The following is a 27,668-nucleotide window of genomic DNA, read 5'->3' as shown; positions in this document are numbered from 1 at the left end:
GTTCTTTTTAAGGGGCAAACACTTGTATTGCACAAGTGTTATGAATTAAATTCTTGCAAGGGATAAAGCGAACAAGGCAAACCCGGCTTCTGATTTAAAATGTGTGTCGGATATGATTCAGTGGTATCTGGCTGTCAGGGCATCCCTTTTAAAAATAATGCCTATGGTTTTTGCAGCGTAAAGACAACAACGAAGACTCTCTTCAGATTTGACACAAATGGGGAGATTGTTAGGTCTAATATTTTGTTGTGTCAAATGTATGTTGTTAGATTCTGAAATGTGCCTTTCCATGTTCGGAACTGATGTTTGTCTTTGTCTATATATACAGTGCATGTAACTTTTAGGGTTACAACTTTTGAAGCAAGTAGAGAGTAGTTCCTCCTTAAGAACTATTCTATTCCTGTGAATAATAACCATCCGAAACACTTTTGATCAATATTGTTTCTCGTCTTTAATTCATATTGCAAATATAGAATCTATCAAACTTTATTGTTCTCACAAGGAGCAAGAGCCATAACATACTACCCAATCCTATTCGGACACTCTGAGCTGATATACCCAAACTGATTGCATCTAAATCATAGCTTCGACGGCTCCTTACAATCGTTATTGAATTGTCCCGACTTTCCACACTAGTAACACACCATCTTTCCTACCCTACACTCCCCCATGTGATTCTTCCCACACTTTGTGTAACGTCCCAAAAATATGGTCCAAAAATTTACATTTTTAATTTAATAAAAATAGTATTCCAAAGACATCATCAATACAACCCAAATAAAATAAGTGTATCAAACATCATCGCCAATCAGAGTAATCACAAAAGTGGAACTATGTGGAGTGTGCAATGCAGTCATCCCGAGCTCTTCCTTGGAACCCAGAAGTACCTGAAACATAAACTGAAAATTGTAAGCACAAAGCTTAGTGAGTTCCTCAAACTACCCAGTACCATAGATAATAAACCACATACTAGGCCCCCGCCCTCCATCGAGCCCTGCCCGGTATCAATTCCCACTCAGCTTCGGGCCCCGCCCGACTTTGAGCCTCGCTCAGTATACAAATATATTATTCTTAGGCCCTGCCTGACACCGGGCCCCGCCGACTATACACATAGACATAAATCACATAATCATACTAACACATACAATGATCATAAACAATAGCATACGATACAGTCATCCGGCCTCGCTCGGCATCGAGTCTCGCTCACTATACATAGCACCACATATCACATGGAAGGGTCACACAGATTCCTAGCATCCTAACACAAATAACAAGGGCTAGCATTGGTGCCTTAGATCCGCTAACCCAATGAGGAAACTCACCTCGACTGCTGAATCACACAACTGAATCTTTTGCTGCTGTCCGACGAATCCCCGAGCTATCAAAAACCAAATAGCATCTAATTAACAATGGGAATGTAGTCTATACCCATCAATTCATACTTAGGTTAAAAATACCATTTTACCCCTTACGTAGTTTGGACAAAGACTTAGGCCCAAACCTATAATCCAAAAGCCCAATATCTAATTAACCATTTGAGGCCCATACTTGGCCCAATTTTCGAATTGGGCCCAAACCCTTACATGGGCCTTACTTAAAGCCTACCCACTCTCCTAGCCTAAAACACTTGCACTCAGATGGACCAACCACGAAGCCCAAAACATAAAACCAAATAGACTTAGTACGCGGGGCGTACTCAGCCGTACACTAAGCGTACACGCTAAATGGCTTGTACGTCGCGCGTACTCACCCATTAAGCCAAAATCCACATTAAGGACTTAAGAACAGAAGTCCAAACCACAAATCTAACCCCTAATAAGCGTCTAGAACCATAAAGTCACTGACTTGGTGACTTTGCATGCCCCAAAAAGACCCAACTTCAAGATATAGAATTTTAGTTTCACTAAATGGACATAATCTCATGCATGGGTGATTCTAAACCCTAAAGGTGCCTACTTTATGTACTTTGAACCTCAGAAACACCAAGAGTGGAAACTCATAGCTCCCGGAGTGGTGTCAAACAACTATATCTCAATCATGGGGCCAAAAAGGGTCCAAAACTCATATAGACTATATCTAAGCTTCTAATGAACAAGATCATTGCTTTTTACCTCAAACAATATGGAAATGGAGTAGAGAATCAGGATCCACAAGCTCTTCCTTGATCAGCCACCTTGCACCAAACTCCTTCTTCTTGATAATGGACCAAAACACACCAAAAAGCACACAATGAGCTCAAAAACACAAAGGAAGGTCTAGGGTTTCGAATATAAGGCGATAAGGTCAGTGGAGGCTGAGAAATGAGGGTAACATGAGCCATAAATGTGATTATATACTGTCCAATCATGAGTATTAGGTTTTCACTATATGACACGTACGCCCCGCATACGTGTCCAGAGTCTCGATCCTACCTCGCGTGAGTATGCTAAGCGTACCATGTGGTACGCCCCGCGTACTTTCTTTACATCTTGTACACTAAGTGTACCATGTGGTACGCCCCGCGTACTACATAAGGACCAAAAATGAAACTTTTCAACAATGAAGGGCAATAATGAATCATACCAGGATTCAAGTGTTACAATTCTCCCCCACTTGAATCATACTTCGTCCTCGAAGTCCGCTGCCCCGAACAACTCCGGATAGTGCTCTGTTATCTCATCCTAGGGCTACCAAGTCCACTCCGATCCCTTGCAGTGCCTCCATTGCACCTTCACCTTCTCAATAAGCTTGTTCCTCAAGGTTTTCGTCTTCTGATCCAAAATTTCCACCGGTCTCTCAATATAATTCAGGCGGTCATCCACCTGAATATCCTCCAATGGTACCACTACGGAATCATCCACTAAGCACTTCTACAGTTGAGAGACGTGGAACGTGCTATGAATCTGACTAAGCTCGTCTGGAAGATCCAAGCGATAAGTAACCCGGCCGACCCGAGCCAAAATCCTGAATGGACTAATATACCTGGGGCCCAACTTGCCCCGTTTCCTGAACCGGATGATACCTTTCCAAGGTGACACCTTAAGGAGACCCATATCCCCCACCTGGAACTCTAAGTCTGACTGGCGCTTATCGGCATAACTCTTCTTCCGACTCTGAGCTATCTGGAGCCTGCTCCGAACTAGCTGAATTAGCTCAGTGGTCTTGAGTACCATCACGGTACTTCCCATAACCTGCTGACTAACCTCGACCCAACAAATCGGGGTCCTGCATTTCCTCCCGTAGAGCATATCAAAAGGAGGTCGATCAATGCTGGTGTGATAACTGTTGTTATACGAAGATTCTGCTAACGGAAGATACGTATCCCAACTCCCTCCAAAGTCCAACACACACGCTCACAAGATATCCTCAAGGGTCTGAATAAGCCGCTCACTATGACCATCGGTTTGCGGATGGAATGTTGTGCTTAAGTGTAGACGAGTGCCCAACTCGTCATGAAACTTCTTCCATAACCTGGAAGTAAACCTGACATCTCTGTCAGAAACCACCGATACCGGCACCACATGACGTGTCACAACCTCCCTAATATAAACCTCAGCTAACTTCTCTGCAAAAAAATTCTCCTGAACCAAAATGAAATGCGGGCTCTTGGTCAAACGATCCATGATGACCCATATCGAATCCACTCCGCGCACAGTCCTGGGAAGCTTCACGATAAGATCCATGGTGATGTCCTCCCATTTCCCTACGAGAATCTCCAACGACTGAATCTTGTCGTGAGGTCGCTGATGCTCGGCCTTGACCTTACTGTAGGTCAATCACTGCTCCACATACCATGCCACATCCGGCTTCATGCAGGGCCACCGATAATCAGGACGAAGATCCTTATACATCTTCGTCGCCTCGGGATGAATTGAGAACCTCGACTTGTGAGCCTCATCCATCAGAATCTGACGTACACCACCCCAATACGGAACCCAAACTCGCCGATGTAGAGTCAGCAATCCACGACTATCATAATCGAAGGAATCCACCTGACCCACAATGCGCTCACTCTTTCGGTGCTCTTCCTTCATTGCCTCGACATGTGCCTCACAAATCTGCTCTAACAATGGGGTAATCACGGCCATCCTCAAACACATGTCTCTAATCAGAGCCACGACCGCCTTGTGCCTGATAGTATCGACCACCACATTCGCCTTCCCTGGGTGATAAAGGTTCTCGCAATCATAATCCTTCACCACACCTAACCATCGACGCCGCCTCATATTCAGATTCGGTTGATCCATCAAATACTTCAAGCTCTTGTGATCCGTGTAAATAGTACAACGAAACCCATATAGGTAATGCCACCAAATCTTGAGGATAAAAACCACGGCCCCCAACTCCAAATCATGTGTCGGATAATTCGCCTAATATAACCGTCTTCTTTGTCAATCGGGTCAATGGAACAGCTATCTTGGAGAAATCCTGGATGAATCTTCGATAATAACCCGCTAAACCAAGAAAACTCTAAATATGAGATGGAGACCTCGGAACCTCCCACTACATCACGACCTCAACCTTGGCCGTATCGACCAGAATACCATTCTGGTTGACAAGGTGCCCCAGAAACTGCACCTCGCGCAACCAAACCTAGCACTTGGAGAACTTTCCGAAAAGTCTCTCCCTCCTCAATGTCTCCAGCACTTCCCTCAAGTGCTCCTCATGTTGCTCTATGTCTTTGAATAAACCAAGATATCATCGATGAATACAATCACTGACCGATCCAACATCGGTCTGCACACACGGTTCATGAGATCCATGAACGCGACTGGAGCATTGGTGAGCCCAAAAGGCATCACCACGAACTCGTAATGACCATAACGAGTCCATAAAGCTTTCTTCTTCACATCCTCATCCCTAACACACATCTGATGATAACCCGATCACAAATCAATCTTTGAGAACCAAGATTCACCGTGAAGCTGATCAAAAATATCATCAATCCTCGGGAGTGGATAACGGTTCTTCACCATTACCTTATTAAGCTCCCGGTAGTCGATGCACATATGATGAGACCCAACCTTCTTCTTCACGAACAAGATCGGTGCTCCTAAAGGAAAACTTCTCGGTTGAATAAACCAATTGTCTAATAGCTCCTGCAACTGTGTAGACAACTCCTATATCTCGGGAGGAGCCAACCGATACGGTGTTTTGGCTATCGGAGCCGCACCTGGTACCAGATCAATCCTGAACTCCTCCCGTCTCTCCGAGGCACCCCAGGCAATTCCTCCGAAAACACATCCGGGTAATCCGGCACAAACGACACATCATCCACGGTCGCCTTAACCATATCCCAGGTATCCATGACATAGGCGACATAACCGGAACAACCCTGTTGAAAATAGTGTATGGCCCTTGCTGCTCAACACAAAACTGGCCCACACTGAGATATCTCTCAATGAACCACTAACTCTCCCCCACTCGAGGTCCGAACTGTCACACCCCAAAACCGGAACGGCGGAATCGTTCGGGGGTGGAGGATGTCATGTTTAGTATCACGAGATATGTATATGGTAAGCAAGTAAAGAACAACCATTTCATTTCAAAAGAAAGTGTTTACAATGTGTGTGTTCACAAAACATAGAATTTGTAAACAAATAACAAAACAAGACTTGAAGCTATAATGCTCCATCTTCTGAATTCCCAACACGAGCACCTGTCTAATAGTCTCCTGAGAATACAAGTTATTTGAAAGAGTTGGTCAGCAATTAAGCTGGTGAGTTCATAAGATTTTAGTGATGTGAGTAAGTTGTAAAGTGTTGTTGAAAATGTATATGTAAAAATGGTGTAAGTTGTAAGTTCTGTTTTGAAAAGTTCGCCTGTTCCTCTAGAAAATCATATATTTCCTACTTTGATGGAAGTTTAAGTAAAATGACACTACAACCCATTCTATGGGTACTAAGTGGGTACAAGTTATATAAGACTCAGAGTAAACAAACAATCAATTGTGCGCATCTGCCTCAAACTCACAACCAAACGAGGAACATAAATTAAGGCGGATAGCACACATCCCATTGTTTGTTAGATCGTCATCATATATAACCCTGGTGTATTCACTTGTTACTCATGGAGTTAGTTGTGATGGTTCCTTTGTATCTAATGAAAAGTTCTTTAAGAAAACCCTTATTTTTTATAATAAAGTGGTGACCACAGTGACTACTTTTATAACAGCTTAGTTTATATTGATAGATATAATCTAATATCGGATAGAAAGTTAATTGAGTGAATCTGCCCTAAGCCCACAACCAAACAAGGAACAGGAAGTAAGGCGGAAAGCACACATCCAACTACCTACTGGGTATTAGTTTTATATATAAACATGATGTATAAACTAAGGTATTATAGAGTTACTCACCTAAGGTCTTTTAATTTGAACTGGTTTAATAAAATGGATTAAACCCTTTACTAGGAAGTTTCTAGTTTTGTATACCAAAAGTACTGATTTTGGAAAGTGTGTTTTGTACTGGAAAAACTGTGCTTTGACTCTGTGTCCTATAACCTGACCCATACCTGGTACCCTTATGATGACTTGATGTATACTAATCATACATATATATAGAATCAGGTAGAAAATAGATTGGGTGAATTCGTTCCAAGCCCACAACCAAACAAGGAACAGGAAAAGAAGCGGAGAGCACACATCCTTTATGAAAGTGATGGGAAATGTAAGTACACAGTTGTCGTTTATAATGACATGCGGATGTACTAATAACCGAAAAACATATTTGTTTTATTACGGTTATAATGTGAAGGCTAGAACCCCTACTAAACGCTCTCCATGTCAAGAGATTAAGGGAACCAAACGCGACCTCTGCAAATTCTTGCAAGCCGTGTAATTCACATTAAAGTATATGATCATGTATACCCAATATAACTATCACCTTTTGTTTAAAACAATGAGTTAGTGATTCATTGGTATAATCAGATCCGATATGTGTTCTCATGCTATAGCAACCTAACTTGTTTGTTTTGTACTGTATATTTTACGTTCTCTTTGTATGGTATTGTTTGATTCTCTTCACTATCTGTTCTGTATGGTATTGACTCTTTGTGAGCTTCATTGTACTAGAAGTAATGAATAGAATTCTCCTAAACTATACCTATTATAGCTTACTAATGTTCTACTTGGACTGTTACTGGAAAGACTCGTTTATCTACTAAGTTATGTTTGTACTTTAAAAAAACAAAGTTTTGTATAACTAGAAAGTAACATAACTTTAAAAGAGTTTTTGAAATGTTTTGACAACTTATAAATAACATAAGTAACATTTTGAAAGATGTTTATAACAAACATTTACACAATTTTCATTGTGTTCAACTTGTATCCCTCCCCCCCTTAAATAGTTAAAACAATTAAAAGATTCATTACGGGGTATGAACTCACCTGATGTGGGTGATTCAAACGGGTATGCGTGTACGTATGAGAAGTTCCGCGAATGAAGTCCCGAGACTTAACGAGTCCTAAATGACATATAATAGCATATATTGACGTAAATATAGGGTTTAGAAGCAACCAAATGCAAGAAAACACCTCACGGGACTAGGAAACACCTTGGCCAAGTGTTGGAATCACATGTGATTCAAACTAAGGGAGTGTGCGGCTACTTAAAGGAGTGTGCGGCCACGGGTGTGCGGACAGTGGAGTGTGCGGCCTCACACTCATGGTAAAGTGTGCTCAAAACGTTTTCCAAATGGTGGGGAGGCTTGTAGGGCTGATGCTCATCAAGTGTTGAAGCTAGAAAGGCACTTTGGAAGCCCTAAAGCACCAAACAAAGGGGTGTGCGGTCACATGAGTGTGTGCGGCCGCACACTCCATGATGAACATGTTTTGGACATTTTCTAAGGCTCTTATCTAGTAGGTAACAAGCTTGGGGAGTGGTATTTACAGTATACAAGCCTTTAGGGGTGTTTTGGTGGTGTTTTTGAGGGTGTTTGAAGGGTGTACGGCCACATGAGTGTGTGCGGCCGCACACACCATAAGGTCACATGTTCTGGGCATTTCTAAGAACTTAAACAAGTGTTGTTAACAAGTTTCAAGCATTGGGAAGAAGTACTTACGATCCGGAAGCTCGGGAAGGCTCAAAATCGCCAAGAACAAGTGTGTGTTCTTGGTGTTCTTGGTGAAATGGATGAAGATTTGAAGATCTAACCAAAACACGATTTTAAATTAATGAAATCAAAGGTTGTAACTAGTTTATGAAGATTAGCAACAAACCAAAGGAAGAACACTTAGATTCTTGAAGATTTAGGCTGAAAATCGGGTGGTAGTTGAGAGCAAAATCGAGTTCTAAGCTTGGGAGGGTGAAAAATGATTAAAGGAGGCTGAGTTCTACACTTATGCCCGTGAGTGTGCTGCCAGGAGAGGGGTATGCGGCCGCACACCCATGTGTATGGCCGTACACTCCTTGTGTTGGAGTGTAAGGCCCGGTTTTGATGCTAAAAGCGCACGCGATCCTTTTCTATGTTCAATGCTTGAATGTACTAACCTTTGGACCTTTAAATGGACTCTAAACAAGGCTAAATGATAGAAGACATGAGTTTGACACTCAGCTGAGTTGACTGGCTGAGCTTTACCAGGCAAAATTTTAAAAATTTTCGGGTTGTCACATCATCCCCCCGTTAGAGGGAATTTCGTCCCGAAATTAGCCTTCTTAGACGTACTACTGGGGTTGCGCTCCTCTGGTTGGCAGAATACTCACTCGTAGACCTGGAAACTTTGCTCTTCTGTTCATGATAGGATTCGTACTTGGTCCATCTATCATTACCTCGTGTATACAAGTCGTATATAATTAGGGTTAGTAAGACGGTTGGATGTGCGTCTCTGCCCCAGGTCCACAACCAAACAAGGAACAGGAGATAGGGCGGAAACACATATACTGAATCTGCGTAATCATTATCATATACCACCCTCGCGTATACACTGAATAGTGAGAGGTGGGCTGTATTCGTCCATTGCCTCTGTGCTCGAACTTGGTCTGCTGGACGAGTGGTATTTCGTGATGGTCTACGGAAATCTGACGATAAGGCTTCGGAGGGCATAGTACTCTTCGCACGAGTACTTCGGGGGTTTTAGAATACGAAAGATAAAATTTAGGTTTAGGTCGGACCTTCGATACGAATGACGAAAGTTTTGAGAAATTGCCGATCGAGGCGATAGAAACATATGAACTCAGTATGGTGAGGACCACGCCAACTCATGGCGAATGAAAACAACGGACTCCTTATTGAACAAAGTTTTGGTCAAATGAAAGAAACGTCCGATATACGACGATGTATCCCTTGTATGCTCAATACTGTACTCCTAGTATGTTCGACAATGTACTCTTGTAAATGTTCCCGTGTTTCCTGTTTTCTTTTTGAAGTTAACACTCCTACGTATCGTACCGCTATGTGCGCATACATACAAACAAAAGTGCTCTACTAACTGGTGGGGATACTTTATATCATAATCCTCTTTGGTACCACTACGATCGCCTACCATATACAAGTTATGAATATTTAAGATGAACGAGGCAGTCGACTGAGTAACTCTTCCTGAAATCCTCAACCAATTAAGGAATGAGGACCTAAACGGAGTCACTCACTCTTAGTCTGCAACATCTTAGTTGCGCACAACCCTGGTGTATATGGTAAGCCATAATAGCTTCTCTAAGGGATCTTTTAGTTCTCTTGAATACTGTGACCTATTTCAACATGTGAGTTATTATAATTAATTTTAAATGTTATCCCCTGAATTTTAATCTTATATGAATATAAATTAATTTTAAAAGTAATTACTATCTCGAAAACGTACCGCTACTTGTTGACGATTCCGGGGTAGATTCTCCTGCGGTGATCATCAGAATGCGTCCATCCGCGCCTGAGTTCCTTTGTATCGGGCAGTCCCTCTGAAAATGTCCAGCCTCACCACAGCCATAGCAGGCTTGGTTTTCTTCAGCTCCGAAGACTTGGGAGATCGGTTGAGCCGGTGCTTTGCAGAAACGGACTGCGTGTCCCTTTCTGTGGCAGTTCAGACACTGCATTTCCCGGCATACTCCGGTGTGGTGAAAGTTGCACTTTCCACACTTCGGAAGGTTTCCAGCATATCGACTGGCAGGTGCTGAAGCAGTAGGCGTCGTAGCGGCGTACATAGTAGTCGCTCGTTGCTCTTGCTGGGTGTCTTGTGTTGTTCGCTTTTTCTTCCTCTTGTTCCCCGACTTTTGATTATATTCTTCTTCTCTTGATGGCTCGGGAATAGGGACTTTTACGCCATGGCAGACTCCATGGTCGATGAGTCGCTGAGCCAGGCGTTTAGCACTATCGAACGTGGCTGGGTTAGAAGACAACACATTTCCTTGGGTCGGAGCAGTCAGACCCCAAATGTATCTTTCTATCTTCTTGCTCTCCGAGGTAATCATCCCGGGGCATAGAGTTGCTAGTTCGCTGAACCGGTCAGTGTAGGTCACTATGTCTGAGCCGACCATAGTGAGATCCCACAGCTCTTGTTCCAGTTTTTGAATCTCACCTAACGGGTAGTATTCCTCCCGCATTAACTCTTTTAGGTTTTCCCAACCTATTGAGTTAGCCACTGATAGGGTCAGTTACTTAACATGGTGTTTCCACCATGTTAGGGCCTTGCCAGAGAAGGTGCAGGCAGTAAACTTCACTTTGCTTCCTTCTGGGCATAAACAGATTTCGAATATCGACTCTGTTTTCTCGAACCATTGCATGAGGGCAATGACTGCTTCAGTCCCATTAAAAGTTAATGGCTGGCATTTGGTGAAGTCCTTGTAGGAGAACTCTCTCGAGCGCACGAGGACCTCACCTCGAGTAGAATCAGTAGGTGTTCCACCTCCGCTGGTACTGATGAAGTGATATTGAGCCATGGCTGTTGCCACAGCCGCGGCCACTGCACCGTTTATAGCTGCCGTATCTATTTGCGAAGGAGGCAGCGTTGGAGTTATCGGAGTAGTGCGTCTGTTAGATCTGCGAGGAGGCATCTTTGCTAAAAGAATACAAAGATGAGACGGAATAAGTCTAAAGCAATGGACACAAGACGAAAGCTGAAAAGACAAGGTTATCCTAGTTCTGGATGTATCGGGTCCTGACTTCCACAGGGTTCTAGAAACAATTCATAAATGAGTCTATACCTAATAAACTCTATGAATTGAAATAACTATCCTCGAATGAATATCTTTTTCCTGAATAACTGTTACCAGCTGCATGTAAGAAAATAATCTTAACAAATAATGTGAGCAGTGTTTCCACTCGCTCATTAAATTAACCAGATTATTATTTATTAGCGTGACGTGTAAGACGTTTTGGTTACTTCGGCTGATACCTGTTTGCAAACTTCTCATGAACTTGTTCTTGTTCCTCCTGGACTCTTCTGTTGCCTACTATGAGGAAGTGGTTACATCTATCTGGGTTTGTTGTGCGAGAATGACAGTGACTAAAGAATCTATGAGCTTTAAGGTAACTTTATGGGGTGATCCTTACGGAGTCCTCCTATAATTGTACAAGGTACACAAGTTTGTATATAATTGATGATTAAATAGACCTTCGAACAAGTGATCCTACTCCAACACTACACCCTTAAGAGGAATGGATAGCGAAGCGTAGGCCACAGATTCTAAGTCTATAAGATCTTAATTATATATAAAACTTTAGGAATATGCCTTGCAAGATTATAGACTTATCTGTAAGGGTCCTTTTATGTTATCACTTAAGTTATTTATATGGACTAAAATACTCCTATAGTATTCTAACTCTGGATGTACTTGTTATGGTGTTCAGGTAAGTTTTAACACTGTTGCAACACCACATCATTCCCAAACACATGTCGGTCACATCTCGAATGAATATAGTTGATCAGGCTATATTGATCCTAGCTATGATTACACAACTGTTCAGGTTGATGACAGTGCCCAACCTTTAAATACTTTAGTTCTGTTCTCCTCGTGATACTAGTTCTATTATGTACATGTATAAGCAAGTAGGTATATTTTTATAACCTATAGTTATATTCTAAAAATATATCATTATCCAGAGAACTTTAAGCCCCATTGTATTTATAGTTGTATATCTTTTATCGGTTGATATACTTAGTTCACTATAAACAATGCTCTGATACCAATCTGTCACACCCCAAAACCGGAACGGCGGAATCGTTCGGGGGTGGAGGACGTCATGTTTAGTATCACGAGATATGTATATGGTAAGCAAGTAAAGAACAACCATTTCATTTCGAAAGAAAGTGTTTACAATGTGTGTGTTCACAAAACATAGAATTCGTAAACAAATAACAAAACAAGACTTGAAGCTATAATGCTCCATCTTCTGAATTCCCAGCACGAGCACCTGTCTAATAGTCTCCTGAGAATACAAGTTATTTGAAAGAGTTGATCAGCAATTAAGCTGGTGAGTTCATAAGATTTTAGTGATGTGAGTAAGTTGTAAAATGTTGTTGAAAATGTATATGTAAAAATGGTGTAAGTTGTAAGTTCTGTTTTGAAAAGTTCGCCTGTTCCTTTAGAAAATCATATATTTCCTACTTTGATGGAAGTTTAAGTAAAATGACACTACAACCCATTCTATGGGTACTAAGTGGGTACAAGTTATATAAGACTCAGAGTAAACAAACAATCGATTGTGCGCATCTGCCTCAAACTCACAACCAAACGAGGAACAGAAATTAAGGCGGATAGCACACATCCCATTGTTTGTTAGATCGTCATCATATATAACCCTGGTGTATTCACTTGTTACTCATGGAGTTAGTTGTGATGGTTCCTTTGTATCTAATGAAAAGTTCTTTAAGAAAACCCTTATTTCTTATAATAAAGTGGTGACCACAATGACTACTTTTATAATAGCTTAGTTTATATTGATATACATAATCTAATATCGGATAGAAAGATAATTGAGTGAATCTGCCCTAAGCCCACAACCAAACAAGGACCAGGAAGTAAGGCGGAAAGCACACATCCAACTACCTACTGGGTATTAGTTTTATATATAAACATGATGTATAAACTAAGGTATTATAGAGTTACTCATCTAAGGTCTTTTAATTAGAACTGGTTTAATAAAATGGATTAAACCCTTTACTGGGAAGTTTCTAGTTTTGTATACCAAAAGTACTGATTTTGGAAAGTGTGTTTTGTAATGGAAAAACTGTGCTTTGACTCTGTGTCCTATAACCTGACCCATACCTGGTACCCTTATGATGACTTGATGTATACTAAGCATACATATATATAGAATCGGGTAGAAAATAGATTGGGTGAATTCGTTCCAAGCCCACAACCAAACAAGGAACAAGAAATGAAGCGGAGAGCACACATCCTATTACCTGTCGAACCCTATTGGTATATATATATCCTGTGATGTATACATTAAGGAATCATAAGACTAGCATTATGTTCCTTTCTTTTAATCGTAGCCTTCTACCAAGGCATCTTCTGTTATGTGCTAGACTCGACTGTTCCGTTTGTCGTTTGTAAAAATGTATATTTTCCCTAGTTTATAACTATCTTGACTCGAAAATAGTTTGAGTTTGACTTTCAAGTGGTACTGTCACTTTATGAAAGTGATGGGAAATGTAAGTACACAGTTGTCGTTTATAATGACATGCGGATGTAATAATAACCTAAAAACATATTTGTTTTATTATGGTTATAATATGAAGGCTAGGACCCCTACTAAACGCTCTCCATGTGAAGAGATTAAGGGAACTAAACGCGACCTCTGCAAATTCTTGCAAGCCGTGTAATTCACATTAAAGTATATGATCATGTATACCCAATATAACTATCACCTTTTGTTTAAAACAATGAGTTAGTGATTCATTGGTATAATTAGATCCTGTATGTGTTCTCATGCTATAGCAACCTAACTTGTTTGTTTTGTACTGTATATTGTACGTTCTCTCTGTATGGTATTGTTTGATTCTCTTCACTATCTGTTCTGTATGGTATTGACTCTTTGTGTGCTTCATTGTACTAGAAGTAATGAATAGCATTCTCCTAAACTATACCTACTATAGCTTACTAATGTTCTACTTGGACTGTTACTGGAAAGACTCGTTGATCTACTAAGTTATGTTTGTACTTTAAAAAAACAAAGTTTTGTATAACTAGAAAGTAACATAACTTTAAAAGAGTTTTTGAAATGTTTTGACAACTTATAAATAACATAAGTAACATTTTAAAAGATGTTTATAACAAACATTTACACAATTTTCATTGTGTTCAACTTGTATCCCCCCCTTAAACAGTTAAAACTATTAAAAGATTTATTACGGGGTATGAACTCACCTGCTGTGGGTGATTCAAACGGGTATGCGTGTACGGATGAGAAGTTCCTCGAATGAAGTCGCTAGACTTAACGAGTCCTAAATGACATATAATAGCATATATTGACGTAAATATAGGGTTTAGAAGCAACCAAATGCAAGAAGACACCTCACGGGACTAGGAAACACCTTGGCCAAGTGTTTGAATCACATGTGATTCAAACTAAGGGAGTGTGCGGCCACTTAAGGAAGTGTGCGGCCATGGGTGTGCAGACAGGGGAGTGTGCGGCCTCATACTCATGGTAAAGTGTGCTCAAAACGTTTTCCAAATGGTGGGGAGGCTTGTAGGGCTGATGCTCATCAAGTGTTGAAGCTAGAAAGGCACTTTGGAAGCCCTAAAGCACCAAACAAAGGGGTGTGCGGTCACATGAGTGTGTGCGGCCGCACACTCCATGATGAACATGTTTTGGACATTTTCTAAGGCTCTTATCTAGTAGGTAACAAGCTTGGGGAGTGGTATTTACAGTATACAAGCCTTTAGGGGTGTTTTGGTGGTGTTTTTGAGGGTGTTTGAAGGGTGTACGGCCACATGAGTGTGTGCGGCCGCACACACCTTAAGGTCACAAGTTCTGGGCATTTCTAAGAACTTAAACAAGTGTTCTTAACAAGTTTCAAGCATTGGGAAGAAGTACTTACGATCCGGAAGCTCGGGAAGGCTCAAAATCACCAAGAACAAGTGTGTGTTGTTGGTGTTCTTGGTGAAATGGATGAAGATTTGAAGATCTAACCAAAACATGATTTTAAATGGATGAAATCAAAGGTTGTAACTAGTTTATGAAGATTAGCAACAAACCAAAGGAAGAACACTTAGATTCTTGAAGATTTAGGCTGAAAATCGGGTGGTAGTTGAGAGCAAAATCGAGTTCTAAGCTTGGGAGGGTGAAAAATGATTAAAGGAGGCTGAGTTCTACACTTATACCCGTGAGTGTGCTGCCAGGAGAGGGGTGTGCGGCCGCACACCCATGTATGCGGCCGCACACCAATTTGTGCGGCCGTACACTCCTTGTGTTGGAGTGTAAGGCCCGGTTTTGATGCTAAAAGCGCACACGATCCTTTTCTATGTTCAATGCTTGCTTGTACTAACCTTTGGATCTTTAAATGGACTCTAAACAAGGCTAAATGATAGCAGACATGAGTTTGACACTCAGTTGAGTTGACTGGATGAGCTTTACCAGGCAAAATTTTAAAAATTTTCAGGTTGTCACACGAACCCGTACCAACTGCTGCTCACAATCGATCACTGCCCCATTACGGCTCAACCAATCAATGCTCACGATAACCTTGTTCCCAAACAACGGAATGGGAACCAAATCCACTGGATACTGCTCACTGAACAACTGAAGAGTGCAACCCAGATGAACTCTCGCAACCCGAACAGACGTATGATCAGCAATCTTAACATCAAGAGAACAATCCCTCTCCCCCGGAGGTCCAGCAAATCTCTTGCTAAGCACAAGCGATACAAAAGATCGGGAAGCGCCCGAATCAAACAATACCAAAGCAGAAATACCGTTCACAAGGAACGATCCTAAAATAAAACACATAAACATAAGCAAGCAATTCAATATAAATAAAGAGATAAGGAGAAGATACATACCCATCACCACATCGGTAGTTGCACGCGCCTCCTCGACCATCAATTGGAAAGCCCTGATCTTCACCACACGCACGTCTGCCCGGCCCTGGCGGCCGTCAGTAATTTGAAGAGTTGCAGGAGCGGGTGCTGACACCGGTCCTGCTGCCGCCAAACTCGGACAATGGGCCTTCTTGTGGCCCCTCTGATTGCAATGAAAGCAAATCAGATCAGATCCCTGGGTGGTGGTAGCAGTTCAATATCTTCTATAATGACCGGTCTGGCCGCACTTAAAGCAACTAGAACCACCAACCATGCACGCTCCCTCATGCGACATGTCGCACTTCCCGTAGCGGCCCCGAACCCGATGGCCTCTTTGTCTAGACTCGCATACCTGGGCGCTCTTGCCCGAACCCTCAGTTCTCGGCCCAGAATCTGGCTTCCTCTTCTTGTCCATCTCTAGATCAATCTCCCTCTCCCTAGCTCGCGTTATCATATACTCCAGCGTCTTGTAGCTAGATCGGCTCACGACCTACCAAATGTCACTCCTCAACATCTCATGATATCAGTACTTCTTCATCTCCTCATCCGCTATATACTGTGGAACCAGAAGCGCCCTCTCCCTAAAAATCATGGTGATCTCAGCCACCGTCTCCGTAGTCTAGCGGAGATCCTGAAACTATCGTGCCAGCTGCTGCACCTCATCACCGGTGCAAACTCAGCTCGGAACCTATTCGAGAAATCATCCCAAGTCATCACATCAACAACATCATAACCCACTGCACGGCCTACCTCCTCCCACCAGTCTCGTGCCCTGTCTTTCAAAGGATAGGAGGCAAGCCTAATGTTTGCCTCATCAGGGCAACTGCTGGTGTGGAAGGCGTTAGCAACATCGGCTAACCACCTCTGCCTCGCTATCGGGTCCTTCTCCCCGTGATAGTCCAGTGCCCCACATGCCCAAAACTCCCTGAATGTCAAAGAACGTGATCCTACTAGTGCCACCATCTCAGAGTGAAACGAGCTCAACCGCTCATCCAGAATCTCTGGAATGCCCTCCCTGACCATGCCAAATGTCACAGGAGTCTGCTCAAGAATGCAACGAGTAATCCTAGACGAGATGAACTCCCTAGTCTGATCATCTAGCTGCCCGACTCCAGATCCAGAGCCCGAGCCCTCCCCAGCAACAGAACTACCAACACGTCTGCCTCACACAGTCACCATACTGAAAATAGACCAGATAACCATCAAAATGCACATCAACATATATATATCGGGGAATCACAAACTCTACAAGCTTCCTGGTTTGCTCGTAGCTCTCCTTGAATTGAGTATGGATCCTCTGCTTCTAGTAGTACGGACCCATACTACCTTCCACACCTATTCGTACTTTCCTCAAGGATTGCCTTGACCCCACCAAGTCACTTATATCCATACAAGCTTCCCTCAGAGATAAGGCTCCCAACACTAGATCTCATCCTAGGTTTTCCTAGGGAAAACTCCATACCACTCTCCGCCATCAGCTGCAGAAAGAACCGCCGCTAACTCTTCCTAACTGGATCACGAATACAATTAAATACCACTAAAACCATATAGTTATTTGAATGAAAGGTCTCACACTACAACGATTCGATTCAAACATGACTTGCGCAATAGAGTTAAAACCTAACCTTCTAAAATTATTTAGTTCCCATAATATGTAACTTAACATATTCGCTTACTAGTTACCTGAAGTTAGTTAGAACTCGTAGAAAGCACAAAGCAAGTAGCATCCGGGCATCAAGTAATCAGAAGCAAGCATCACCTAATCAGGACATCCTATCACTAACTGATCAGTACTAGTATGCAAGTCTATAAGCTCATATAATAGGCATACAAAGGCATCTCTCCTAGCATTCTATCACGCAAAAAAACTGAGCAGATCCTTAGCCCTAGCTAGCATGCGATTCACAGATTCGCAGATTGTATGCACCACACCCTTTCTCGTCTTAGAAAAACTCTTTTCTTAAAAATATATTTCTTTTTGAAAGTTTTATCCAACCCTCAATTTGAGTTCAGGCACACCCAAGAGTATGTCCGAATCTTTCACACTAAGGCTCTGATACCAACTTGTAACGTCCCAAAAATATGGTCCAAAAAATTTTATTTTTAATTTAATAAAAATAGTATTCCAAACACATCATCAATACAACCCAATTAAAATAAGTGTATCAAACATCATCTCAAATCAGAGTAATCACATAAGCGGAACTATGTGGTGTGTGCAATGAAGTCATCCTGATCTCTTTCTCTTGGAACCAGAAGTACCTGAAACATAAACTAAAAACCATAAGCACAATGCTTTATGAGTTCCCCAAACTACCCAATACTATACATAATAAACGACATACTGGGCCACCGCCTGGTATCGAGTCCCACTTAGCTTCGGGCCCCGCCCGACTTTAAGCTCCGCTCGGTATACAAATATGTTATTCTTAGGCCCTGCCTACGTTACACATAGACATAAATCACATAATCATACTAACACATACAATGATGATAAACAATAGCATACGATACAATCATCGGGCCTCACTCGGCGTCAAGCCCCTCTCGGTATGCATAGCAGCACATATCACATGCAAGGGTCACGCAGACTCCTAGCATCCTAACGCAAATAACAAGGGCCGACATTGGTGCCTTAGACCTGCTAACCCAATGAGGAAACTCACCTCGATTGTTGAATCACACGACTGAATCGTTTGCTGTTGTCTGACGAATCCCCGAGCTATCAAAACAAAATAGCATCTAATTAACAATTGGATTCCAATATATAACCATCAATCCATACTTATGGCAAAAAGACCATTTTACCCCTTACCTAGTTTTGACCAAGACTTAGGCCCAAACCAATAATCCAAAAGTCCCAAAATCCAATTAACCATTTGCGACCTATACTTGGCCCAATATTCCAAAATGGGCCCAAACCATTACATGGGCCTTACCCTAAAGCCCACCCATTCTCCTAGTCCAAATAACATGCAATCAGATGGCCTAACAAGAGCCCAATCACTTAGGTCCAAAAGGAAGGCCCAACCACGAGGCCCAAAACATAAAACCCAACAGACTGAGTATGCAGGGCGTACTCAGTTGTACGCTAAGCGTACATGCTAAATGGCTTGTACGCCGCGCGTACAGACTTGTACGCCCAGTGTACTCATCCATTAAGCCAAAATCCACATTAAACACTTAATGCTTAAGAACAGAAGTCCAAACCACAGATCTAACCCCTAATAAGCGTCTAGAACCATAAAGTCACTGACTTGGTGACTTTGCATGTCCCCAAAGGACCCAACTTCAAGATATAACACTTTACTTTCACTAAATGGACATAATCTCATGCATGGGTGATTCTAAACCCTAAAGGTGTCAACTTTATGGACTTCGAAACTCAGAAACACCAAGAGTGGCAACTCATAGCTCCTGGAGTGGTGTCAAACCACTAGATCTCATTCATGGGGCCAAAAAGGGTACAAAACTGATATATACTAGATCTAAGCTTCTAATTAACAAGATCATAGCTTTTTACCTCAAACAAGCTCGAAATGGAGTAGAGAATCAGGATCCACATGCTCTTCCTTGATCAACCACCTTGTACCAAACTCCTTCTAGATAATGGACCAAAACACACCAAGAAGCACACAATGACCTTAAAAACGCAAAGGAAGGTCTAGGGTTTCGAATATGAGGCTATAAGGTCAGTGGAGGCTGAGAAATGAGGGTAACGTGAGCCATTAATGTGATTATATAGTGTCCAACCCCTAAAATTAGGGTTTCACTAAATGACACGTACGCCCCGCATACGTGTCTGGTGTCCCGATCCCACCGCGCATGAGTACGCTAAGCGTACCATGTGGTACGACCCGCATACTCACTTTATAGCTTGTACGCGAAGCGTACCATGTGGTACGCCCCGCGTACTACATAAGGACCAAAAATGAAACTTTTCAACAATGAAGGGAAATAATGAAACATACCAGGATCAAGTGTTACAGACCAGAATCATCTCACGGAGAGTTTAGCACTTATTAGTTACCACACACTCTCGAATCTCATCTATCAACATAGTACTATACTTGGACATCTTCATGGCTTCACTATCCGCATAATTTGGACGTACCAATGACTTCTCATCGAACAACGTTGTTATCTCATTCACAGACTTTGTCGTCTGTCCCTAGTAATGGCACCAAAAACTTGATGAAATAAAAGATACAAACTTGAAAATAAAATCTAGTTCTATATTTATAATTCCGAACAAACAAAACTGACTGTCTACATCAAGTAGTGTACCTGATCAATAAGAGTAAAGCTTAGATAAGTAAGGGTGTCGAACACATGAGGAGCATAAGTGTACTAACATTTGATTCTAAATTGTCTACCAGCAAGGATAGCTCTCTTGGACTCAGTCTATTATGTTGATTTATGAAAGATTCAACTGGTATAATCGGTCCCATGATTAGTGGAAACCTATCAAATTTTCCATGTTAGTGGATCAATCACAAATATTAATCTTAACTTTATTTTGTTTAAACTAGGGACATGGCCTTCCACTTGTCACCATTACATACACTTTTAATTCAGTTTTCCAGCTTTGACAAGTTAATAAACAATGTAATTCAGGATACATAATCTGCACCTAATCATAAATCGTCCAGTCAGTTACAAAAATATAAAAAAATCAATGGCAATACATATGTATCTCTAACTGAGTAAACATAATATATTGAATAAGGAACTGTTTGTTTTTATAATAAACCCCCCCCCCCCCGCTTTCGGTTGCACCGTGCAGAACACACACAACATTTGGCCTTTAGCAATTTTTTGTTTTTTTAAAGACTTTTGACTTAAAAATCGTTGTGCATGTACTTTTCTCACTTTACTTTATGTCATATTATTTAACATAGAATTGTTTTATTTTTATCAACATCTTAATTATTTTAATAATATTATGAAGGATATTACAAACATTTCAAATATACTTTACATAATTTCAAAACCGTTGGGTAATTATAGAGAGAAAAGTAATCATATTGATAACCTAATGGTTTCTTCTCTTGATCTGCAGATTTCTTCATCTATATCAGCATGTCGGCTAATAAAGCCTTCTAGACTCTCAAAATGGCCTCCTTGGGACGTTCTCTTCTTATTTCCTGAATTTCTTATGATGTCACATTCGTTGGAAGAATAGGAGGTTCTATATATAGCTTTTCTGAAAGGGCCCAAATCATGGCACTACAATATATTCACCACACGATTTACGAATACTCTTAAATATATTCGAAATCTTCTTTAATTATAGAATTATCCTTAATTAAACTTTTCTTAGTCTCAAAGGTACAAATTTGTTCCAGAATATGCCTTTATATCTTCATAATCTTCAAAGTCCTTTCAATTTTTAACTCCAACTTTTTTAGTCGGACTTCATGGCCGAATTTGGACTATATAGAAGTTGAATTAGCAAAAAAAAAACCCCCCGCACATGAGTTATAGAAAATGTTCTCTATTTTCTAGAATATTTTTGACTTATTCAATCGGAGTTACGAATCGGAAGATAATTCCTAAACATGGCAGATGGATCCATCAGTGAATTTATAATTTAGCTAGCATTTTCCTGTTTTGCACCAACTCATCAATTTAACTCCATTTTAGCTTGTTTTAGTTTCTTTTCATCAACATGGACTTTTTACATACAAAATCTAAATATAAAGGGAATAAGCATCTTTTTTCCTATTTTAAATATAAAAATACCCATGAAATATCTATAAAAACATGTATAAATTAGCACATATCAAAATACCCCACACTTGGCTTTTGCTTGTCCCCAAGAAAAATACAGAATACTTTAATTTCGATTTATATTTTTCATTATATAATATAAACCTATTCTAAACCCAACAATTTTATTAAGCTTCAATGCATATATTTGTGCAAATCCTAATAACTCTCCCAGTTTAAAATACTTACAATCTTCATAAATGCTCCACATTTAATTAGAACAATACACAGTTTTACATCCCTTTGAATATACCCTTGTTAAAGAATCCTTAACCTCAAGGTATTTTACCAAGTTCTCATACTTTAGATACTATCCCATAATGATGTTTCTATTTGACATTCCACTTTCAACATTTCCTTTGTACTTAACTCTCTCATTGATATAACTTTATTGCATATAGTACAAAATTTACTAACTTTAACTCGTGACTTTCTATAAGAGATTTTTGGATACATGTTGTTGTTCATCCCAAAGGCCACTAAAAGAAGTCAAAGACTTTCTATACAAACCATGTAATGAGAATTCTACCATATGATCCTTTACCATATGGCTCATGGACACCAGCCATTAAATTTCGTAAAGACTCTACTAACTCGAATTCTAAAAGCCAAAAATGGACTTCTCCACTTGATCTCAGCTAGAAATATATTTTTTAGGTAGGGGTACATTTCATCAAACAATGCAAAGTATATATATATATATATATATATATATATATATATATATATATATATATATATATATATATATATATATATATATATATATATATATACTTTGCATTGTTTGATGAAATGTACCCCTACCTAAAAAATATATTTCTAGCTGAGATCAAGTGGAGAAGTCCATTTTTGGCATATATATAGTATCCCTCATACCACAAAAGTTCATATTTTTGTTTCATGATTTCATTAAAATAGGAAAGCCACAGATATATTATAACATATCCACAAAATAAAACCTTGGGATTTATTTCACATTATCCTACATAAATTTATTAGCTTCATTTAATTAGTTTTTTATTTTCACTTAAATTTCATCTATATAGCTTTTTGAAAATTTTAATCATTTATATTATATATATAACCTCCTACCAAACACTTAAATCATACAACGCCCTCATTATATACTTAATAAATTAAAGAATAAATAAGGGAGAAAAAAAGGAGCATACTCCCCTAGGATAGTGGCAATATTGAATCCAACTCAAGTGTGTTTCTTCATAATCGTCGGTTCTTGGTTGATCTTGTAAGTCTGAATTGGAATTGCATGTCTTTTTCGCTATTATTAGGGCTCCATAATGCATTCTTCAAGTGGCAGTTTCATCGTATTTCTTGTGGTTAGCTAGGAACATGAAAAGTGAATATTCATGATTGTTGGGAATTTCTTCGCACTTCTGATGAAGGATCGTGACGCGATCTAGATGGCCACGATGCAACTCATGGTTGTACACGAAATTTATGTGTTTTGGTGTAACACCTGTTCCAGGTATTGATTAATTTATATGATTTTTAGGGTTTTATGAATAGACTCAGTGAGTTGGGGTGCTGCAACTCGTCGAGTAGAGACTATTATGAGGACGCTGGATTCGGGTTCTACTCGACGAGTCGGAAGGCGCCGACTCGACGAGTAGCAGCTGTAAAGAGAAACCATAATTTTTAGGGTTTGCACCCTATTTAAAGAACATAATCCCCCTCTTGTGGCCTCCCTTATCACTCTATTAGCCAAAGAAAACCCTAATTCGACCTTGTACCTTCTTGAGTGAGAGTAAGAGCTTTTGTTAGCAATTTTGGGGTATTTGTGAAGGATTCTAGAGCTTGAAGAGGAAGGAACAAGGAGAGAAGAAGTAGATCCGACATCTACTCTCTATTGACCATCATCTTGAGGTATAAAGTCGTCACCTTGATCTTTAGTTGATTAGATCCCTTTTCTTGGAAGTAAATGACCATTTTGGGTGCAAAATGGAGTCAAACTCGGATCTGGACTTATCATAAGAATATGGTTCAAGATCTGGACCTCTCTAGGTCCCCAATGACGTAAAGTTGCCCACTTTATATAGCTTCACTACTAGAAAAACAACATTTTACGATGCGCAATTTATGACACACACGGATTTACGATACGCAAAAGTGTGTGACGTAAAAATAATGTCATCTCTCTTAAAATTTAAAGGATTTAGGACACGCATTTTTGCGTGCCCTGAAACTAGTGTCTAAAAAAAAGACGGAGAGCACCTATAATAAAATGTGTGTCGTCTAAGGCTGTCGCTTTATAAATTTTAATAGCAGGCGCATTCCATCCGGAGGGAAAAATGAAATCCCAAAAACTTAAAAACCCCGCCTTCCTTTTTTAGGGCTTTTTGTCAAGAACTTGCCCCGGCCTCCTTCCTCTACTGCATGTTCTCTCTTCAGTTTCCCATTCTCTCTTTATCACTTTGACAAAACCCTTTCTCTTCTTCTCAGTTCTCAACGTTGACGGCTTCTCCCACCTTCGACGTTTCTCTTGGCGCCGACACCTCCCACCTCTGACTTCCATCCAGCCCCGCCTCGCCGTCCAGCGCTTTCTAGCGACACCCAACCGGTGGATCCCCTCCTCTCCGGCACTTTCCAGCGATACCCAGACGGTGGAGTCCCTCCTCTCCAACAGAGAGAGACACTGCCGGTGTCTAGTTTCATGAGGAGACTGCGACTATCACAAAATGTATCAAAATTTCTTGAGCATGCACTGTCATGATGGGCAATATTAGTCTGCTGCTGAGCTACATGCTAGAGCTCAAGAGGTTGGTTGTTTTAAGTCATATTTTCCTAATTTGATAGAAAGTTCATATCTTTTTATTATTGAAATTCTATAAATATAAATTTTTATCTCCATATTTGTGTCGTTCTTTATCCTGGGGATGCTACAGAAGAAGGAAAACTTCTTAGACTAAAGCAACAATTTTTCCTATGCGGTGCATCATTGCAGGTTTGACATTATTTTTATTTTTCATTTGTAACAACTGATGATTTATAAGTATTAAAAGATAAGATAATAGAGTCTGAATGTTTATGTTTTTTAGGACATTATTTCAAGATTCAAGGAAAGAAAGGAAGGAAGAAAACGGGAGAAATGGTCACAAGTGTTGACCAGGGCTAGGGTGGGATGAAGCCTGGGATGTGACTTCAAGGTGATTTATAAATTTTATTAAAAAAAACATGTTACTTTTTGTTTTTGACCTTAAATAATAACAAAGAGGTTGTTGTTGAGTGTTGACCGGGTCAATTGCCTATACAAATCACATTGTTCTTCCTGAGGCATTGGAGAAATGGTCACAAGTTGTGATGTCAAATAAGCCGGTTGTCCGCATGGCAAACTTGTGTGTGGTTTCTGGGCATACGGTAAGATTTTTGAATACTATAAATGTAGGAAAAACCAACTAATTTTATCTAATATTTTTTGTTTTTTTTGAGGGATAGTTTAGGCTCCATCAATTCAGCCCATTTGTTTTTATCTGTTTTGCCAGGTTAATGGTGTAGCACAATTGCACAGTGACATCTTAAAGGCTGAGTTATTTGCAGATTATGTGTCAATATGGCCAAACAAGTTCCAAAATAAGACCAATGGCATTACTCTTAGACGTTGGCTCAGATTTTGTAGTCCTGAACTTAGTCAGATCATAACAAAATGGTTAAAATCAGACAAGTGGGTCACTAACCTAGACCTACTTGTGGGTCTGCGGGAGGTATGTTGTTTTCATTTTCTTTCTATTATTATGTAAAAATGACCAAAATGCCCTCTATTCAGAGGATTTACATATCTCCTGCTGATTGTTATATCTTATCCTCTCTCTCCAAAAGTTTGCTGACATCCAGAACTTAAAGCTGAATGGGATTCAGCCAAAATAGCCAATAAACAGAGATTAGCACAGTACATACTGAAAGTAACAGGTGAAACAATTGACCCAAATACCCTTTTCGACATTCAGGTGAAGCGCATCCATGAATATAAAAGACAATTGTTGAATATATTGGGTGTTGTTTATAGATACAAGAAACTAAAGGTACGTATCTTATCCTATCGTTTCTAGTTAAGTACTGAATAGATAGATAATCATAATCATAGTCATAGATGAAGATACTAATACCATTCTGTTAAGTACTAAACATTGTGTTAATGCAATGCAATGCATGTTGAAACAGGAAGTGAGGTTTTTGTGTCACAATTACAATGTATCTGTGGCAGAGGTACTTATACCAGGAAGTGAGGTGTCACAACATAAAAGTACAGCTAGCATGGAAGCTACTGGTACAAATATATGTAAATGTTGTCATCACCGTTACAGTCACTCAAGGCTGCTGCATACACACTTGAGGTGAGTCATAGCTGTTTGTTAATTTATTGTTTACTTGATTTTATTTTATTTTATTTTTAATTTGTATATTTATTTTTAATTTGTATATGTAAATGTTGTCATCACAGTTACAGTCATTCAAGGTTGCTGCATACACACTCGAGTTTCCTGTTATTCTAAGTATGTAATTCATGTCCTTTTGGCTTTGCGATTTACACATTTTTCTAATTCAACCAATTGTTTTGTAACTTTGTTCATTTTTTCACAATGAAACAGGTGAATGGTGGGATAGAAAGGTCATCAGTGTTTTACGATGAATGCCATAAATTATTGTCATTATTATTTGTTTTTTTGTGATGTTAGTGTTGGGAGAACATATGTATTCAGATATCGAGCAGATGACTGCCTCATCTGTCTTGGGTCACGCTCCATATTATTGCTTGCAGCAGAAGCAGAAAGTGGTGTTGATTTGCATTTGCTGCTTGGATTCACCTCTACATAAAATGTAATTTGTGGAAAGGTAATGTCTGCAACTTCCTAACAAAAACAGGACCTATTGGAGAAATGTAATTTTGAATTATTTTATTTTTAGATATGAACTTTAGGGTAGAAATGTAATTTTGAACTTTAGGGTAGAAAATTAATCAATAGACAGTTTCTTCATAAAAAAATTTTCTTTCGAATTAACCACTGAGACATGTTAACAATTTGTTGGATAAAGGCAACTCTTTTGTGAAAATGGTATCTACTTTCATCATAAGCAGATGCTTAATTGTTGCAATCAACAGCCCCAATCATCACATACTGAGAAGGGAATAGAAAATGACTTCCTATTAGCTCTTGTTATTTTATGCATTCAATATGTTCTTGCTATATATAAACATTAAATCTTTTTGTTTTTTTCAAGTTTTTTGCAGATATACAAGTGTTGCATTCTTCATTTCATTTTTTAGTTGTACTACTAATGATGGAAGTTGCTAATAAAGGAAATGGAAGAAGCCGCATGAAATAGATTTTTTGTATGAAATTAACACAGTAGATTAGATTAATGATAATTTATATATTGTAAGAAATAGAATTGTATGACATTAAATTTTATGAAATGGATTGTATTTTTTGTATATGATATTTTATTTCTATTATGAGACATTAAATGAAAATTTAATTTAAAAATTAATAAATATATAAATATTTTTTTTAAACATTTAAATTTACGATACGCAAAAATGTGTGTCGTCTTCATTTATGACATGGCCTCTCTTGACATGGGTTTTAATGATACGCATTGTGTGTCATAAATGCGCGTCGTCTATAGACGACGCGCAAAAGCGTTTCGTCTCTCGTTATGATAGAGCCTTCCTTGACGTGCATTTGCACGTCATCTAAGCGTTTTAGGACACACATTGCGCATCGTAAAAGGTTGTTTTTCTAGTAGTGCTTAACCACTTTTCATGCACAAAAACCATGTAAGAAGCCTAGTTTCGATGTTATGGCCTTGAAGGGCCTTGCATGCACGTATAGTTTGCAACTTTATGTGGTATCTGCACTAGGAGAGTTTGGATCTGGAGTTTGGGATCTTAGATCCCACTGAAAAGGGCTGAACTTGAGACAGACTGAAGGAACTCGTCGA

At 39.8% G+C, this 27,668-nt stretch overlaps 1 pseudogene; it reads left to right on the top strand.

Moving 5' to 3' along the window:
* Positions 1-24,406: 24,406 nt before the first annotated feature.
* Positions 24,407-26,540, top strand: LOC145162222 (alpha-glucan phosphorylase, H isozyme-like; annotated as a pseudogene).
* The last annotated feature ends 1,128 nt before the right edge of the window (positions 26,541-27,668 follow it).

This window comes from Lactuca virosa, chromosome 3, assembly GCF_052849685.1.
Source record: "Lactuca virosa cultivar CGN04683 chromosome 3, Lactuca_virosa_CGN04683_v6, whole genome shotgun sequence".
Lineage (NCBI taxonomy): Eukaryota > Viridiplantae > Streptophyta > Magnoliopsida > Asterales > Asteraceae > Lactuca > Lactuca virosa.
The sequence above is the reverse complement of the archived record's forward strand: the minus strand, read 5'-3'. Positions and strand labels throughout refer to the sequence as shown.